The following is a 17,540-nucleotide window of genomic DNA, read 5'->3' as shown; positions in this document are numbered from 1 at the left end:
AGACTCTGGGGCAGGATTCCAGTGCAACAGTGATCCCAGGAAAACTGGGAGTGGGAAAATGGGGCAGAGAAGGAAAGGAAGCCAAGAAAAGTAATACTATTAATCAATTTACTACTGCGGCAACTGTGGGGGTGGGGGGGGGAGGGTGGGGGGTGCTTAACACTGTTGGAGATGCAAAAACAGTAAGAATACACCTCTGAGTTTTTCTTCCCAAGGGGTGAGGAAGCTGGGAAGCCTCAAATATCCTCCCTTATTGCTCCTGCAGGCATTACTACACAGGATGTCCATCTGTCATGGAAAGAAAGCTCTCAGATGCAGATCACAGGTACTGGCAGGAAGATAGCCTTTGGATGCCCTAGAATGCTGAGTGACAAGGGGATGTGAATCCCACGGAATTTTTGAGCTTCGTGCAGCAAAGAGAATCTATTGTTCCCCACAATGGAGGGGATGTCAGTCTGTAGGTAGGTGATTAGATTGTATTATATAAGAGTCCATTCTTGCTAGCTCTCTTTCTCCCTTGCTGGCTTTGGAGAAGCAAGCTACCATGCTGTAACAGGATCTGTGGAGAGGCCCTCCTGGCAAGGAACTGTGAGCTGCCTTTTGGAGATGAGAGTGACCTCCAGCCTATAGTCAGCAAAACTCTGGGTCCTCAGTCTCACAGCAGCAAAGAACTTAATTCTGCCAACAGCCTGAGCGAACTTGGAACCTGCCTCATCACCAGTCAAGCCTCCAGATGGACCCGAGCCCAGGCGACATCAGGATGACAGCCCTGCAGCGGGTCAAGACTACACCATGCCCACCCAGACTCCCACCCCCCAGGGCGTGAGATAACAGATGGATGTTGTCTTCAGCCACTAAGTTTGTGGTCATCGTTATACAGCACGAGAACTTACACCCTTCCTTCTCATCCAGCAACGGATCTGCGTAAGGTGGTTTTAGCTCCCTGCTTTTCTAATCATCTTTACTCCAGGTATACTGACCAGCAGTTCTTCTAGTTTAAAAGCAATAAATGTACTGCTTTTTTTCATTGCTAATACAAAAGCAAGATCTGCATACTCTAAGAATATTTATAAAATAGATGTAAACAAAAAGAAGCGAAGGAAACGCATTCAACTCATTTTTTCTGTTGCTAAATTCCAACTTTCTTCTGGAGAATTTTCTCTGCTTGAGTTCTGTAACTTACTCTTTTTCACCCCTGTGATGATGAAACTTTGCCCAAATATAAATTTATAATTAGAAAAGACTGCATTTACATGGATAGTTCTTGAACTTTTCCAAAGAGGAGCACACTCAAAATACCCAGCTAATTGGGAAGAGGCATTATTCCCAGAGGGCTGAGTTCCCATGGACACAGCAAAGCCATTATCCAGCCTTTGCTCAGAGGAATTCTCCATCCACCCAAAGAAAGAAGTGCCTAGTGTTTGAGGTCGGAGATCCTAAACAGCTTTCAGTAAATAAGGGGCTTCCAAATTTAGAATTTGGGTGCTAGATTTAAGAAAGGAGGAGCAGCAGACAGCCTGTTTGCTGCACCCTCACTGTTTTATTTTCCCTTCCCTTCCTTCTCCCCTGGGTAGCAGTGAAAGAAGAATCTCCTGCAGGTACTAAGGCTCTAAGACCTCCAGCCCTAAGCCTTTCCTCTCTTCCTTCGTCCTTTCCAACTTCTTTCTGCTGCTTCTGAAGCAGCCTCACTTCTATCCTGATGTAGCCTCCATAAGGCCATCTATCAATAGATGAAGCTCCCCCCTTCCTACATACACATTGACGCTCCTTTTGGCTGGAGGTGGGGGGCATGGGAGGTGGGGGGTGTTTGGTTTAACAAAGCTCCTTAAGTGACTGCTGCCTGCTGAGTTCTCAGAAGGATGACAGAGCAGGTGACTGAGCCCCTCCTAGGCAGGAACCCAGCATGTGCACAAGTGACCTTGGTCCTCTGGGCACCCTAACAAACACCTGTGTAAGCTGGGACTGTGGGGGGCCCAAGGAGACGTAATGGAGGCAGCGGGGAGGAATGACGGTGGGAAGCAGAACGTCAGATATTAGAGAACCACAATGAGCCACCCACTAGGATGGTCATAATCAAAAAAGATGGACAATAACAAATGTTGGTGAGGGTGGGGAGAAACCAGAACCCTCATGTACTGCTGGTGGGATATAAAATGGGGCAGCCCCTTTGAAAAACATCTTGACCTCTTCTCAGAAAGTCAAACATAGAGTTATCCTATGACTCAGCAATTCCATTCCCAGGTATCTACCTAAAAGAACTGAAAACATATGTTCACGCAAAAACTTATACATACATGAATGTTCCTGGCAGTGCTTTTCATAATAGCTAAAAAATGAAAACCACCGAAACGGCTATCAACAGGTGAATGAAAAATCAAAATGTAGAAGTGTATCCAGACAATGAAATGTTACTTGGCCATAAAAAAGAACTGAAGTCGTGACACATACTACATACAGCATGGCTGAACCTTGAAAACAGAATTCAAAGTGAAAGAAGCCAGTCACAAAAGGTCACATAGTTTCTGAGGCCACTTATAAGAAATAGAAAAGACAAATCCATAGAGACAGAAAGTAGATTAGTGGTTGGCAGGGGCTGGGGGGAGGGGGCAGAATGGGAGTGATAATTACTAGGTAAAGGGTTTCTTCTGGGGTGTTGAAATGTTCTAAAATTGGATAATGATGATAATTGCAACTATATGAATCTACTAAAACCCACTTATTTGTACGTGTTAAAGGGAGATGTGAATTGTAGCTCATTAAAACTTATTTTTAAGGGCCTTCCCTGGTGGCACAGGCGGTTGAGCGCAGCGCTGTGAAGCTGTCTGAAGCCTCTGCAGCGCCGGTTCAACCCCTGCCATTGGGAAAGAATCCCACATAGCGCGGCAGACCTCTCCTGTCTCACCCGCTGCTCCTCTCAGCAGTGTATTTCTGTTGTCTGCCTGTTCTGTTCCCCACTCTGTCTCTGGTGAATCCTCTCACCCTCCCGCGCATCTGGTCTGTACCCTGGTTCTTGTATGCATGAATAAATGAATCTTTAAAAAAAATAGTTATTTTAAAAAAACTTAATTAAAAAAACAAAAATACAGAGAGATCTTTCAACCATTTCCCCTTAATAACATCTGGCACAATACCTACCACAACATCAAACCAGGAAATTGACATGGATACAATCCGTTAACCTTATTCACACTCCACCAATTTTACATAGGTCCATTTATGTATTTGGTTCTGTGCAATGTTATCATGCCCATTTGTATGGCCACCCCCTTTGTCAAGTAAACCACCATCACTCAAATCCCTTATGCTACCTTCTTAGGGCCAAAGCCCCTCTCCCCCTTCTTATAAATAAAGCATAAGACCATTCATGGTCAGGTGAACATTAAGTTTTCATTTCTCTAGGATAGATGCCCAGGTGTGCAATTGCTCCATCATATGGCGAGTGCATGTTTTTTGTTTGTTTGTTTGTTTGTTTGTTTAAAGATTTATTTATTTATTTATACAAGCACTGGGTACAGTCAGAAGTGAGAGAATTCACCAGAGCCAGAGCGGGGAGCAGAGCAGGCAGAAGGACCGAAGTATACTGCTGAGGGGAGCAGCGGGCGGCAGGAGAGGTCTGCGCGCCATGTGGGACCCTCCTCTGGTAGCTGGGGAGCAGCCGGGGATCGAACCGGCGCTGCAGAGGCTGCGGGCAGCTTCGCAACCCAGCACTCAACCGCTGCGCCACCGGGGAGGCCCACGAGAGCATGTTTAATAATGTAAGAAACAATTGTACTTCTTTCCAGAGTGGCTGCACCATTTTACATTCCCAACAGTAATATCTGAGTGATACCATTTTCCTGTACCCTCCCTGACATTTAGTGTTGACATTTTTTTTTTCAATTATAGCCATTCAGATTATACAAACATGCAAAAAAATTTGAAAGTGATTATTTCTGATGTGCTGTGGGGAGGTAGGGGTGGAGGTGGCGATTCTCAAGGGGAACTTTTACTTTCTGTTACAGTCTCTATATTTATGGAATGTGTAAATATTGTGCAACTTAATATGTGGAGCCTGTCCATGCTAGAAAGGCGGGAGGTGGACAGCAGAGGGGAAATAGTATTGGGGAACTTTCTCCTGAACACAGCTGAGGAAAGAAGCCAGTGGAGAAGGAGGAGCTGATAAGACTGATGAGGGAACATCTGTGTACTGAGTCTTCTTTTATCCAAGTCCCTCCCTTCTCTGCCCTGCTCTGTATCCCCTCATCCCCCAGCTTTCAAGATTCTCTAGCCAATTAACGGGCAAGAGGAGAGGTAAGACTTGAACTCTCAAACCCAATTCCACCTCTGTCTCCCCGGAAGGGCCCCAATTCTCAGGCCGTCCAGTTTCACAGCACCAGGGCTCTCCAGCCTTGGAATCACTGTTTCTTCCCATTCCCCCCTCAGCCTAGGGGTAGTTTCGGCTCCCCATTGCTGCTTATGCCCAGGTCCCCATCCCACCCTGCCCACACCCCTGGGACCAGTTTCTTCATCAATCCTTCCTCAGTTAAACCGTAGCCGTGCTCAGGCTGACACTTCTAATGAGGCAAGGCCCTGGGCAGTTGGGAGGGACACACAGGTCAATTAAAATCAGGGGATACCCAGTTCTCTGAAGCTGGAAAAGACAGAGATGGATGGTCCAATGGAGATGTCCGGGAGTAGAAGGAGTACTTGTGTTGGGGGCAGCAAAAGTTGAGGGTCTGTGGTGTCTTATGAGAAAAAAAGCTCACAAAGAGCCAATAATAAAGCAAGCGACAGACTTTATTGGAGAGTGAAAAGTACAAGACACTGCTCAAGATCGAGGGCTGTCTGGAAGGCATGAAATCTGCCCCAAGGCGCTAAAGGGCCCAGTTCTATGCCTAACATTTGGAATTCTCACCAGATTCCCTCTATTTTCCAGGTGATCTCAGAGGTAGTGACTGTGCTCGGTAGTAAAACTAGAATCTGCTCACTCCTTTTCACTCCCAAACTTTCAGAAAGAATGGCTTTATTCTTTTCTGAAAAAGAAAGCATCTTCTCTGCTCTTTTATTTATGTTGCTGAGCACTGCTGGGCTTTATGATCACCAAATTAATAATGGGTTAAAACCACTGACTCTGGAACCAGACTGCCTCGATTCAATCCCCATTATCACTGTTGTGTGACCGTGTACATGTCACCTACTTGGTCTGATTTTCTCATCTGTGAAACAGGTATGCTAATAAAAGGATTTGCCTCCTAGTTTCCCAGAGGATTAAAGGAGTTAACATGTATAGAATACTTAGGACACAGCCTGGTCCATAACATGAGCTCAGCAAACATCAGCTCTATTATTGCCGAGGAGAGAGAAGCAGTGGGGTGGGTGACAGCTCGGGCAGGGAACCAGAAAGATTTGAAAGGACAAGTAAAATGTTGCTGAGGAAAACTCTAAGAGCCCAGGTAAGATTGGAGCCGACACATTTTATTCTTTCATTCTCTGAGTGTTCCCTATATGGCAGAAATTACGCTAGGGATAGAACCACGGCCATGAACAAAACTGTTTCAACTTGTGCAGACCAGGATGTGACATGTGTGGGTGGATCCAGTCAGTCGTCTCCTTGTCCAGGGAAGGGGGTGCTCAGTTGCTTCATAGTAAGGACAAGATGTGGCTCCAGGCTAGGTAAATTTGGGCCCCAAGAATCAGGTACCCGCCTGGGCTAGCTCAACCCAACAAGAACAGACCAGGCAAGGGGTACTGAAGGACACCCCGTTGCAGGGAACAGGGCATGGCGAAATGAGCCTTAGGGGTGGGGACGACAGCAAGGCAGTCTCCTCTGCTCTCCTAGGGCTCCCAGTTCTGCCAACATCGCCTGTCTCCTGGTTCCTCGGCTCATTCTCTCTGGCTCGCTCTCTCTTCTGCTTCATTTTCTTTCTATCAGCCAGTCTGGTTTAGAAAATGATGCATCCTGCTCATGGTGCAGCTGGAAGATTGACTGGCCTGGGGGCCAGATACCCACCCCAGCAGTGGGCAGGGTATCCTTTCATTCCAGTCAACTCACTATAAAGTTAGTATTCGTGTATAGTAAGTTTACATTTCCATTCTCATGTTGCAGTGTCAAAATAAAAACAGGAATCTGGGGTGATTTTATTGAGGTTTTTGTGCTTCATCAGAACTTCCTCTGCCCGGGAGGAAATGAATGGAGGATGAAAATGGCTACCAGCACTTTGCCCTCCCTGCATTCTCCTCAGGCCTATCTCTAACAGTTCCCAGATTTCCCCCTTTCTAGAACATTTCCCTTCCTCTATTCGAAAATGATCTCGTTCTTCTGAATTCTCCTGGTTCCTCTCAAGTCTCTGCCCGGGATTCCCCCACCCCCATGTTTCTTCCCCAACATTTTTTTTTTTTTTTTTTTTGTGGGACCCTTGCCTCTGGCCAGGAAACGAACCGAACCGGTGCTGCAGAGGCTGTGGGCAGCCTCGCAGCCCAGCGCTCAACCATTGCACCACCAGGGGAGGCCCTCTTCCCCAACATTTTAATGAAAAATGTAAACATCCAGCAACATTAGAGAATGGTACAATGTTAGGTATTTAATTCCACGTAGATTTGACAATTCACCTTTGCCATATTTGCTTTCTTCCCTCCTCCTCTCTCTCTCTCTCTCTGTCTTTTTCCCTCTTCTTGTAAAGTATTAGGACAATCTCCTATATAACTCCAACCCCATCATTGCACCTAATAGTAATTCCATATCACCTAATAGCTTGCCCATATTTATTTCTCCGATCACCTGCCCCCAGCTGTTTGACTCTCCACTCTCAAATCTTCCCACCTCCAGACTACCTTCTGGTACTTACCCCAGCTGCCCTCTTCACAGTGAATGTTGTCCTGCCCGGAACCAGGAATGTTAGATTTAACCACAAAAAAAGACCAAAGGGCTCTGGGACAGGAGATCCTATCCTTATCCCCTAATGCCCTGCTTTGGGAAAGGAAAATCAGTCTATTTCTTAGGAGATCTGTCTACATTCTGCATCTTTTGCCACCCTCCGTAGTTTCTAGTTTTTAGGTTTGTACAAGAGATGGTTCACAAGTGACTTGACTCTGGTCAGAGGAAGTTCTGATGAAGCAAAATCTCAAGATATAAAATTCTCCTTAGTTGTCTCAGGGCCTGCAGTCAAGTCCACGATCCGAGCAGAAGGAGGACAGCGTGGGTTATTATAAGGGAACCAGTCTTTCCCAGAGTTGGTTTGCCCCCAAATCTCAGTCCTCACGTAGGTGTCACGAACTTTCTCAGCTGCTAGAACAGACCTTGGCAGCCGAGAAGCCAACAGCCGCACCAGAGGCCCAGCTTTCACTAACCTGCCACATTCTTTGGGAAGTGGAACTAATCACAAATGAGTAAAAGCATCTTCTACAAGAAGGAAATATTGTCTCACAGTTCTGGAAGCTGGAAGTAGAAATCAAGGTGTGAGAAATCATGGTCCACCTGAGGACCATGAGGAGGAAACCATTCCAGGCCTCTCTTTTGCTTGTTGATTACCATCCTCTCCCTGTGTCTTTTTGCATCTTCTTCCCTCTATGTCTGTGTGCCCTTAAATGTCCCCCTTTGATAAATCACAGTCATTGAATTAGGAGCCCACCCTGCTCCAGTACGACCTCATGGTAACTAACTATATCTGCAATGACCTTATTTTCAAACAAGGTCACATCCTCGTACTGGAGGCTAGGACAGTGACATGTGAGTTTTGGTGTGTGTACAATTCAGCCCATAACGAAGGTATTTGACTCTGATCTCTGATGGGAAAAGTCCATGGATCATCCAATTATATGTGAAGACATGAAACATAGGAAATTATTTCATTTTAGTCTGACCATTTAAAAGGAAAGGAATTCAAGCATTATTGCCATTTTACAGATGAGAAAGCTAAAAAGTCTCCACAGATTTATTTCAGATGATGTCATGAATTGTGTCATTCCTATGAACAGCTAATCTCAACAATTTTTCCTAATTTCATTCTCAAAAAATAGTGTTTCTTTTAGCTTAGATTTTGTGGGTGCCTTCATGTTGACCCCATGGACCTACCACAGTACCAATCTGCATTAATAACTAGAACTTTCTAGAATACTAACAGCAATTACAATAGGGTAATGGAATTATGAATGGGTCTTTCTTTTCCTGATCTATTCTCTTTTCTAAACATTTTTTAGTGTGGTAAGTTTCCTAGTTTAATTTTTTCATTTTAAATCTTTTTGAGAAAGTTAAAGGGACTGAATTTGGATTAGTCACCTCTGGAAGGGCTAAACACTTCCTTTCACCTAGCTACTTGGTCCCCAGCCTCCCCGCTCAGCCCAGGCTGGGTCTTTATGGTATATGTCTGAGTGGTGGGAGCTGTACCACTTTGCAAGACACTTCTGCTCCAAGACATGGGAGGGGTCCCAAGATGGTGCCCCAGAGATGGAGAAATGGCCTCTTCAGCCACCTGATCCATTCCAGACTGGGCTGACTTTAAAGCTGAGTGACCTCAGCAACACTTGAGTGTCATTCCCTGCACCCCCCACACCCACAAAGAACTTTAGGACTCAGTGTAAAGAAAGGATGATAGAAGAGTGGCTTTCTTAGTCCTGACCATCTCTCTCCTCCCCAATCTATTTGGCCAGAATGGAGAGTAAAAGGGAGTAATAGAATGGGAAAGGAGATGAAGAGAGAAAGAAGTAGAATTCATGACACCAAAAAAGACCTTGTGTTCCCACCTCTCAGATTCTTGCCTGATCCTCTAAGAAATCCTCTCAGAGACAAGAACAAGAAGGTTAGATCACCCCGACTCCCTTACTCCCCACACCCCAAACCAACCGGGCATGTACATAGTGGAAAGGGAGATGGCCTGTACTGTTGCACGTGAGGTAGGGAAAGAAGCAATTAGCAGCTCCAGCCAACCCTGAGAATGCTGGTTTGAGGTCCAACATTTAGGAATTTCTCAAAATGACTCAATAAGCATCAAATCTCAGACATCAAAGATACTTGCTTGGTAAATTCCCAGAAAGCTTCCCTAGGCAGGTGGCCATCAACATTTTCCTTCTAGTAGAACCACCCAAAGGGATCTGAACGCGAGAGGTGGATTCAGGAAGAAAAAGTGATGGTCCTGCTGTTTCCTCACTCGGAAGACAGATGCAAGCACAAGTGTGAGGTATGTGACACTTGAGGGGGTGAGGCAGGGAATTAAACCTTATTTATTTTTTAAAACCAAATCACTAGGAAAATCTATCACAGCTTTGAAGCATCAAACAGACAGATTCTATTATCATTTCAAGTAAAAAACAGTTAAAAAAAAAAAAACAAGGTTTTTGTCAAAATAAGGTGCCATTTCTGGGTTGGAACTCTGCAGGGGTGCAGGGACACAGGCAAAGTGGTATTGAGTCTTGGGGGTTGACTCTCCATTCCAAAAGGAAGTCATTGCCTCCCCACTCCTGAGTTGTTCACTTTTTCTCCCTTGACCTTCCTGTTGCCAAAGGATTGTCTCGCCAGTGCCCTGTTATTTCAGGGGGCTGAGGAAGCAATACTGGGTTTGGCTTTCATTGCATGGTTCTGTGAAAGACAGATTTTTCTATTTTTTTTTAAGATTTTATTTAATTTATACAAGCATTGGGTACAGTCAGAAGCACGGGAGGGTGAGAGAATTCACCAGAGCCAGAGAGGGAAGCAGAACAGGCAGACTGACGAAGTACACTGCTGAGGGGAGCAGCGGGCACGGCAGGAGAGGTCTGCACACCATGTAGGACCCTTGCCTGGCAGCCGGGGATCAAACCGGTGCTGCAGAGGCTGCGGGCAGCCTCACAACCCAGCGCCCAACTGCTGCGCCACCAGGGAGGCCCTAATTCATAACTTTTAATTAAACAGCAAACTGTTCCTCCTTCGTTGTTCATTTCTGAATACTGGCATATAGAACAATTAAACCCCCTGTCCCTTTAAAGAAGAGGGTCATTTACAAGACGGTGGGCCCCCATCTCGCAGGCAGCCACTGGGAAGGAAGTTCTGGTTCCCGCGTGCAGGATGACATCACCACTCATGTTTCCCCAACCTGGAAGAGGTAATATGTGAGAATTGCAAGTAATGTACAGCCATACCGTGATGGCTAAGACAGATATCCACAAGGATTTTTTGAAGTTCTTATCCAAACTATCCTCTTTCCCAGTTCCACATCTTAAATCGACGCCATGCTCTTATAGAGAAAACCAAACCAAGCAAACAAAGACCCAGTATCTTCCTTTCTAAATTAGGGACTTTGCTTCCAGCTTATGGAAAATGGTGTGGTGTTCTCTGTGGTCAACAGGAGTTTGGTCACAAAAATACCTCCCCTCGCGTGCTACCAGCTCACAGGCAGGTTGGAGGCAGCTGCCAGCTTGGACTCTGTACTAAGAAGCAACTTGTGTGTGGAGGGGTTTGGCTTGATACAAGGGAAATCCGTCCTGCTGGGACCAGTATTTGCCACAAAAATTTAAGCTCTCAAAAACTCTCCTGTGCTAGCTCTGATCCAAATTTTAGCACTAGTTTTTTCGATTTCACTAGATAGGCTTGAAACATAGGGAAGCAGGGTCCAGAGATAATTGACATGTGCCTGAAACTTGATGCTGCCCTTAACTTTTTTCATTCAAAAATTTTGCTTACAAAACTAATTTCTTACTCCTCTTTTTAGTTTTGTTCCTGCCTTCAGTCCCGATGGCTGGTGGCAAAGACTTCTGTTTCCAAATGGACAAGAGAGACTCCTTCATCTTCTTGGTCATGATGAGGTGCATGTGGTCACACAACTCTCTGGCTGCCGCTTCACCTAAATCTGTTGAATCTTTGGCTTTGTCCTTGCAATGCATGGCGCGCCGTGCCAGGCAGTCCTGAACTACTCCAGCTCACTGGTCACCAGGGCCTGGGCTTGAGCCAGAGGCACAATAGTGCTCAGTGCAGCAGTGCACCTGCCGCCTGGCCACCTGCCTGTCCTCACACCTGCTGGCACTGCACTGGAACAGGGGACCCTCCACCTTCCTCATGTTCTCTCTATCCAGACTATTCACTAAGGAGTCTCCTGAAGCAAGAACTGCCATAGCTCTGCTGTGGGGACCCCAGGCTGCATGACACTTGTTCTCAGTGTCTTCTCCTCCCTGCCCCTTTTTTTTTAATGTAGAAGAACTGGTGTGTAGACCAGAAGGGGGGCAGGTAAGAGGATTCCCCAGAGGCAGAGTGGGGAGCAGAACAGGCAGATCTACTGAAATACACTGCTGAGGGGAGCAGAGGGCGAAACAGGAGAGGTCTGCCATGCTATATGTGTTAGCTCCCTGGCCAGGATGGAACTCAGGCAGTAGCAGTGATAGTGCTGGAACTTAACCCTTACGCCATCAGGGAGGCTCCCTCCTTCCCCTTTCTGAGTCTCCTTTTAAGTCCCAGTAATCTCGGCACAGTAGGAGTCACCTCCCTCCCAAAGCCTCCCTCAGGCACACCCCACTCTCGGCAAGCAAGTTCACCCACTTCCTTCATCTGAGCCCTGCTCTCTGAGGAACATTTGACCCCATCTCACAGGGATCACTGGGTTCCAAGCACACAGACATTCCCTTCCCCAGAAATTTCTGTGGCTCTGATTTAGCCTATAAACTGGGGGGCAGTGTGAGTGTTTTTCTTTGCTCTCTAATTCCAGTGTGTTATAAATTATGCTTGCTTTAATTAATCCTTTCATAAATGAACAGATGACTAAATGAATGCATCTTCAAAACATTCAGCAATACCTTTTTATTAAAACTTAATTTGGAGTTATGTAATAGCAGAGAAGAGAAAAGAACAAGAAAAGAGTGAGACAAGAAAGAAACCAGAAAACAACAATGACATCTGGCTTATTCTCCAGGCACCGTCCTGAACGTGCTGATGAATGGAGGGCGAGGACAATCGCCGGAATGTGCTGGGAGAGGGGAGAGCAGCAGAATGTGGTCATCTGAACTTCACCGGAAAGCCTCTAAATCATGGAGGTTATAATGCTTTTATACCAGCTTTTATGTCAGTTAGGAGTGATGGGACTCACCTTTGTATAGAAAGATGACACTATCAAGAGAGAAGTTTCCTGGGTGGGACAATTGCTGAAAACTCTCATTGTTTTAGGCACTGAGGGTATCAATTGGATTTGGTCACCCGACAGCTTGCACTTGCTTGGGACTATGGCACTGTGGGTGGCCTTGAGTCACCAACAACATAGTGTTTGCAAGAGTCCCTCAGATAAAGCTGGGTCACCTCATTCACTTTTGGCTTACAGACATTATTGCCAATCTAAGTCTTTAGGCCTGGATTTGGGGGAATAATTCCAATTTCAAATGCAGTGTCCTGATCCAGACTATGTTTCCTGTTGTTTTCAGTTCTGAAAATTCTCATCATAATGTCATATGCTTCTCATTGTATTTATAAGAGTTAGGATTTTTTTTTGCTAGAAACCTTTCCATTATAAAAATAATAAAATCATATTACTAAAATTTTGAAAAAACAGGAAGAAAAACATTGCCCAAAATACCACCATCATAGTATACAGGTGTATAATTTCCCCAGTATATTGCCAAAATAGATATATCCTTTATATCCTACTTTCTTCAATCAACATTATATTTTTTTAAAGATTTATTTATTTATACATACAAGAGCTGGGGCACAGGCCAGAGATGGGCGGTGGAGGGGAGAGGATTCATCAGAGACAGAGTGGGGAACAGAACAGGCAGACTGACTGAAGTACACTGCTGAAGGGAGCAGCAGGCAGGTCAGGAGAGGTCTGCTGTGCCATGTGGGTTTCTCCCTGGCTGGCAGGGGGTCGAACTTGTGCTATCAAGGCTGCGGATTGCTTCATAGTGTGGTGCTCAACCCCTCGGGCCACCGGGGAGGCCCTCAACATATTTTTTAAAAAACATTTCTAAAAAACATCTTAAATGAAAGCATTTTAATGGCAGGATAATATTTCATTTAAGAGATTACTAAAATATACTAATATATTTCTTGTTTATAATATTTCACATGTATTAATATATCTGCAATAAGTATAATTGTATAAACATTTTGCATATTCTTAATTTTTCTTAGTTTAGATTCCAGAAGGTGAGTTGCAGGCACAAAGTATGAACATGTTTCTGACTCTTGATACCTATTGCTAATTGCTTTCCAAAAAAGTTATACCAACTAACACAACCATCAACCATGGCTGAGGTTGTCTGTTCCACCAACCTGTTAAGATAAAGTTTTGAAATGCTTCTCCTCACAGGAGAAGATTCATTTGAACCTATCCTACGACCCCTGTGTTAGTAGGTAAAACACAGGTACAAAAAAGATAAACAGGTGTTAGAATGAAAGGGGGTAAACTGAAGAGGGATGCCTTTTAAACCAGCTGTGCAGGAAAAAAAAAAAAAACAGCATTTAAATGGCACCCCGAGCCATTTAAGATGCCAATGATGGATCTGTGGAGTGCTAGGAAACACACTGAAGGCAGGCGTACAAAGGCACACAGCTCTCACAGTTAGGGTGCGGCTCTCAGAAGAAAAGGCGTTGGGCAGAAAAGGCTGAGACTACACCACTCCAAACAGCTCTTGGCGCACTGCCACCTAGGAAGAGCCCACTTTCTGTGCAAAGACCTTGCAAATCATTGTTGTCCCACATTGGTCTCTATAAGTCTACTCAATGCAATGTATGGAAACAATTCTATTATTTTCTAATAATTAAGACTGGATAAACACAAACGAAATTGCTACTCATTGACCAAGGGAAGGGGAAATGACATTTGCAGGCCACCTACAAGGAGCTAGGCCCTTCACATTGATTTTGTCTTTTAGTAATTCTGAATTAAGTGTACGGGCCCTTCAGCCTCACTTAGTAGCACCGATAATCACGTTGCAGGGGTGCAAAGTGACCTAGTGTTGGGATCCTGTGGCTGGGGCTGCCCATGCCCAGCCACTGCTCCCCTTGAGTGCTATGGAATAACAGCACCTCTTTGCTCCAAGAAGTAAAATGAGAGAAGATTATTTACCAAGTTTTATAACAGAGTAGCTGCTCATACATGACAGATGGTTGCCACTCACGCTCCTTACTAGAAGGCTTTCAGGTTTAGATTGTAATCTCTCCAAAAATTACTGCAGCTTTTAATACAAAGCATTATGATTTACATTCTGGACTTTAGCAATACATTGCAAAGGTCATAGTCTATTTATATGATGCTCTAGGAAAACTGACCCAATCTTGGTAGGTAAAAATATCAAATATGGACTTTTTAAAGATTTTTAAGGTAAATTTCTGATAAATGTGAGTATTTTTAGTCAAATAAAAGTTTGCAAAGCCTGTAGGTGGCAGTGCATGAGCCCCTGGGCAAAGTCAGGGCGGGATTCCTGGATATGCCACTTGCTAGCCGGATCTCCTTAGCCTGTAAATAGGGCAAAATAATATATACTTACTATAATTACTTAAGAAAACATATCTAACAGACTCAGTGCAGTGCCTGGCATACCATCAATGTTTAATAAATACTAACTATGATGATTTTTATTACTAAGTCCATCAGATGAAAACACAGGATACTCAGGGATGTTTAAGTCCCTTGGAGTCTGCTACAATCAAATCATTAAACTATCTTTGCTGAAAAGTTTAATTCCTCTTTGATTGTTTAGGAAGGTAAAATTGACTATGGCATTAAGTATAAAATAGATATACTCCTGAGGTTTATTCTCAGAAATTTTTTTTACTTCAGTCTTACTCCCGCCCTGTGTCTAACATGATACTCATACAAGAAAATGTGATCATATCTCTTTCCTCCCGAATATATTACAAAGCCCACCTATCTTAGCCTGACAAAGCCATCTAGGACAAATCCTGGTCATTCTCCAGCCTCCTCTCCTGAGATTTCCTATTTTGACCTATTTGCCCTCGTACATGAAAATCCTTAACTCTCTACCTCTCCTCATGTTGTCCCCTGTACTTGGAACACCTTTCCAACTCTTCTTCCCCTGATCTCTTTCTACTCATCCTTTGCTGCTCATATAAATTCCTATTTATGAAAAACAAAAGATTGTCTATGCTATGATTATGCATCCTGATATAAGAATAGCATGTGCGAAAAAGAAGTCAAAATACCTGAAAATATAAGTTCAAAGTGTTGAAGTGGTTATTTGTAATTGTTTCCTCCTTTGTAATAAGAAAAAAACTTAAATATTAAGAAAGTTTTTTAATGATTTATTTATTTATGCATACAAAAACTGGGGTACAGGCCAGAGGTGCAGCAGGTGAGAGGATTCACCAGAGACAGAGTGGGGAGCAGAACAGGCAGACTGACCGAAATACACTGCTGAGGGGAGCAGCAGGCGAGACAGGAGAGGCCTGCTGCGCAATGTGGGTAGCTCCCTGGCAGGCTGGGGATCAAACTCGTGCTGCAGAGGCTGTGGATAGCTTCATAGTGCTGTGCTTAACCCCTTACGCCACCAGGGGGGCCCAGGTTTTTTAATGTTTGAAAGAAAGTTTAGGTGCTTTTCCCCTTCCCCCCATCCTGAGGGTTCCTTGGTACCACTGTGAACTCCTATGGTGCCTCCAGTGGAGATGGTAGTTTGTTCCTTTCTCAGCAGGAAGGTCTGTCTTTTCTTTCTGTAGCAAGTGCCTAGCACAGTGCCAGGCAGGCACAGGCACTCACCAGGTGTTTCTTGATCTGGACCGAATTGCCCATGTTCATTCTTGCCCTTGTTACCTTGTAAGCAGCGAGCAGACCCAGGCCAGATATTTGCTAAAAGTGAACTCTGGATCTGAGCTGCATCCTCCACTCCTGTCACTTTGTCAGGAGCTGGTGGTTGCCTTTTCCATTTTTTTCACTTCAACTTTTTTCTGACTTCAGAAAGAATATAATCTCATGCCTCCCTGGTGATGCAAGGGGTTAAGTCTCAGCACTATGAAGCTATCTGCAGACACTGCAGCATGATTTCCATCCCCGGCTGGCTAGGGAAAATTCGATCCCTGACCAGGGAGAATTCAAATCCCGGCCAGGGAGCTGACCCACATGGTGCAGCAGACCTCTCCTGTCTCCTCCACTGCTCCCCTCAGCAGTATATTTCAGTGGATCTGCCTGTTCTGCTCCCCACTCTGTCTCTGGTGAATCATCTTACCACCCCCGCCCCTCTGGCCAATACCCTGGCTCTTGTATGCATAAATAAATACATCTTAAAAAAAAAAAAAAGACTATAATCTCATTGTAAAAATTAAAATCCAGGCAACAGACTGCAATAAAGGAATTTAAAAATCTATTCAATCCAAACTATTTTTTAACCAGAATTATTTGCTTCCATGTTTTTCATTTTCTTTTCCCATTTCCTGAAACATATATTAACTTCTAAATTTCTCAAGCACTGGATGATTAGGAAGTGGAAGGTTCCCCTGCACACAAAAGAAAATGTGTCAGAAGCGACAGTACATGTACACTTAATCCTCTGCGTATAACCTGTTTAATGTTGGCTTTTTTTTTTTCCTAATAAGTTTAAGGGGGAGGACATTTGCCTCTGGAATGACAATAAGCTTCTCTTTCATCCATTACTCCTGATAACTAGATGTGAATAAGCTACTTAGCTGGTCAAGACATCCCAGAAACAAGGAAAAGCTGATGGGTTTTGGAGACTCTCTCTTCCCTAACTCCCTCTCATGGATCCACAGCAAGATTCCCCTCCCACCTGATCCTGTAATTACTATTCTACGTCAGAGACTAGGCTGGGGGACACCGAGGGGCTTCTGAAAATGTAATTATTGCTTCATTAAGCACATTCCTTATGTCTATACAGAAGAACTCAACCCATACTATGCCCTGGAGGAAAATGACTCAAAACTCAGCAGGAAACTAAAATCAAATGAAGCACTAAGAATCCCCTAAAGGTAACCCAGACCTTCATGCTGTGAAAAATATGACAATTTGCAGTACACATGCTTGGGAAGTACTACTCTTTTACAACTATTTCAGATTGCAAAATACCCAACAGCCACATCTTTTATAAACAGTAAAGACAGGTTGACACAATGATGGTCATTTGTGGAACCTGACTCAGTGTCAGGTTTTCCTTATCCATTCTTTCTAATCTTTATGGTGAGCTGGCAAGGTGGGTTTAGTAGCACAATTTAAGGTAATGACTCACTTCACATGTGAGGAATCTAAGACCAAGAGCAGTTACTACTCTGTTGGTAAGAGTGGCAAAGCTGGAGTTCTTCCTCAGTCCTCTTATATTCCAAGGTTCCCCCTCTTCCCACTGATGTCTTTTCCCTCTAGTTGTACTATGGACATCATGTTTGGTGGATTCTTTTGGGGAAAGCTATGGAGCTGAATTTAGTGGCATTGTAGACTCTCACAGCAGGCCTTATAGCAGTAAGCCCTAACAAGGAACTTGGAAGTCTTTCTGGGGGTATGTTTCTTGGCATACCTCTTTAAAAGATTTATTTATGTATACAAGAGCTAGGGTACAGGCCAAAGATGCAGGGGGTGAGATGACTCACCAGAGACAGAGTAGGGAGCAGAACAGGCAGACCGACTGAAATACATTGCTGAGGGGAGCAG

At 44.4% G+C, this 17,540-nt stretch overlaps 1 pseudogene; it reads right to left on the bottom strand.

Moving 5' to 3' along the window:
* Positions 1-10,626: 10,626 nt before the first annotated feature.
* On the bottom strand, positions 10,627-11,004 carry LOC119244141 (protein FAM136A-like; annotated as a pseudogene).
* Between the last annotated feature and the right edge of the window lie 6,536 nt (positions 11,005-17,540).

This window comes from Talpa occidentalis, unplaced genomic scaffold, assembly GCF_014898055.3.
Source record: "Talpa occidentalis isolate TD23 unplaced genomic scaffold, MPIMG_talOcc4v2.1 talOcc4.14, whole genome shotgun sequence".
Taxonomy (NCBI): Eukaryota; Metazoa; Chordata; class Mammalia; order Eulipotyphla; family Talpidae; genus Talpa; species Talpa occidentalis.
This window is presented reverse-complemented; position numbering and strand designations above follow the sequence as displayed.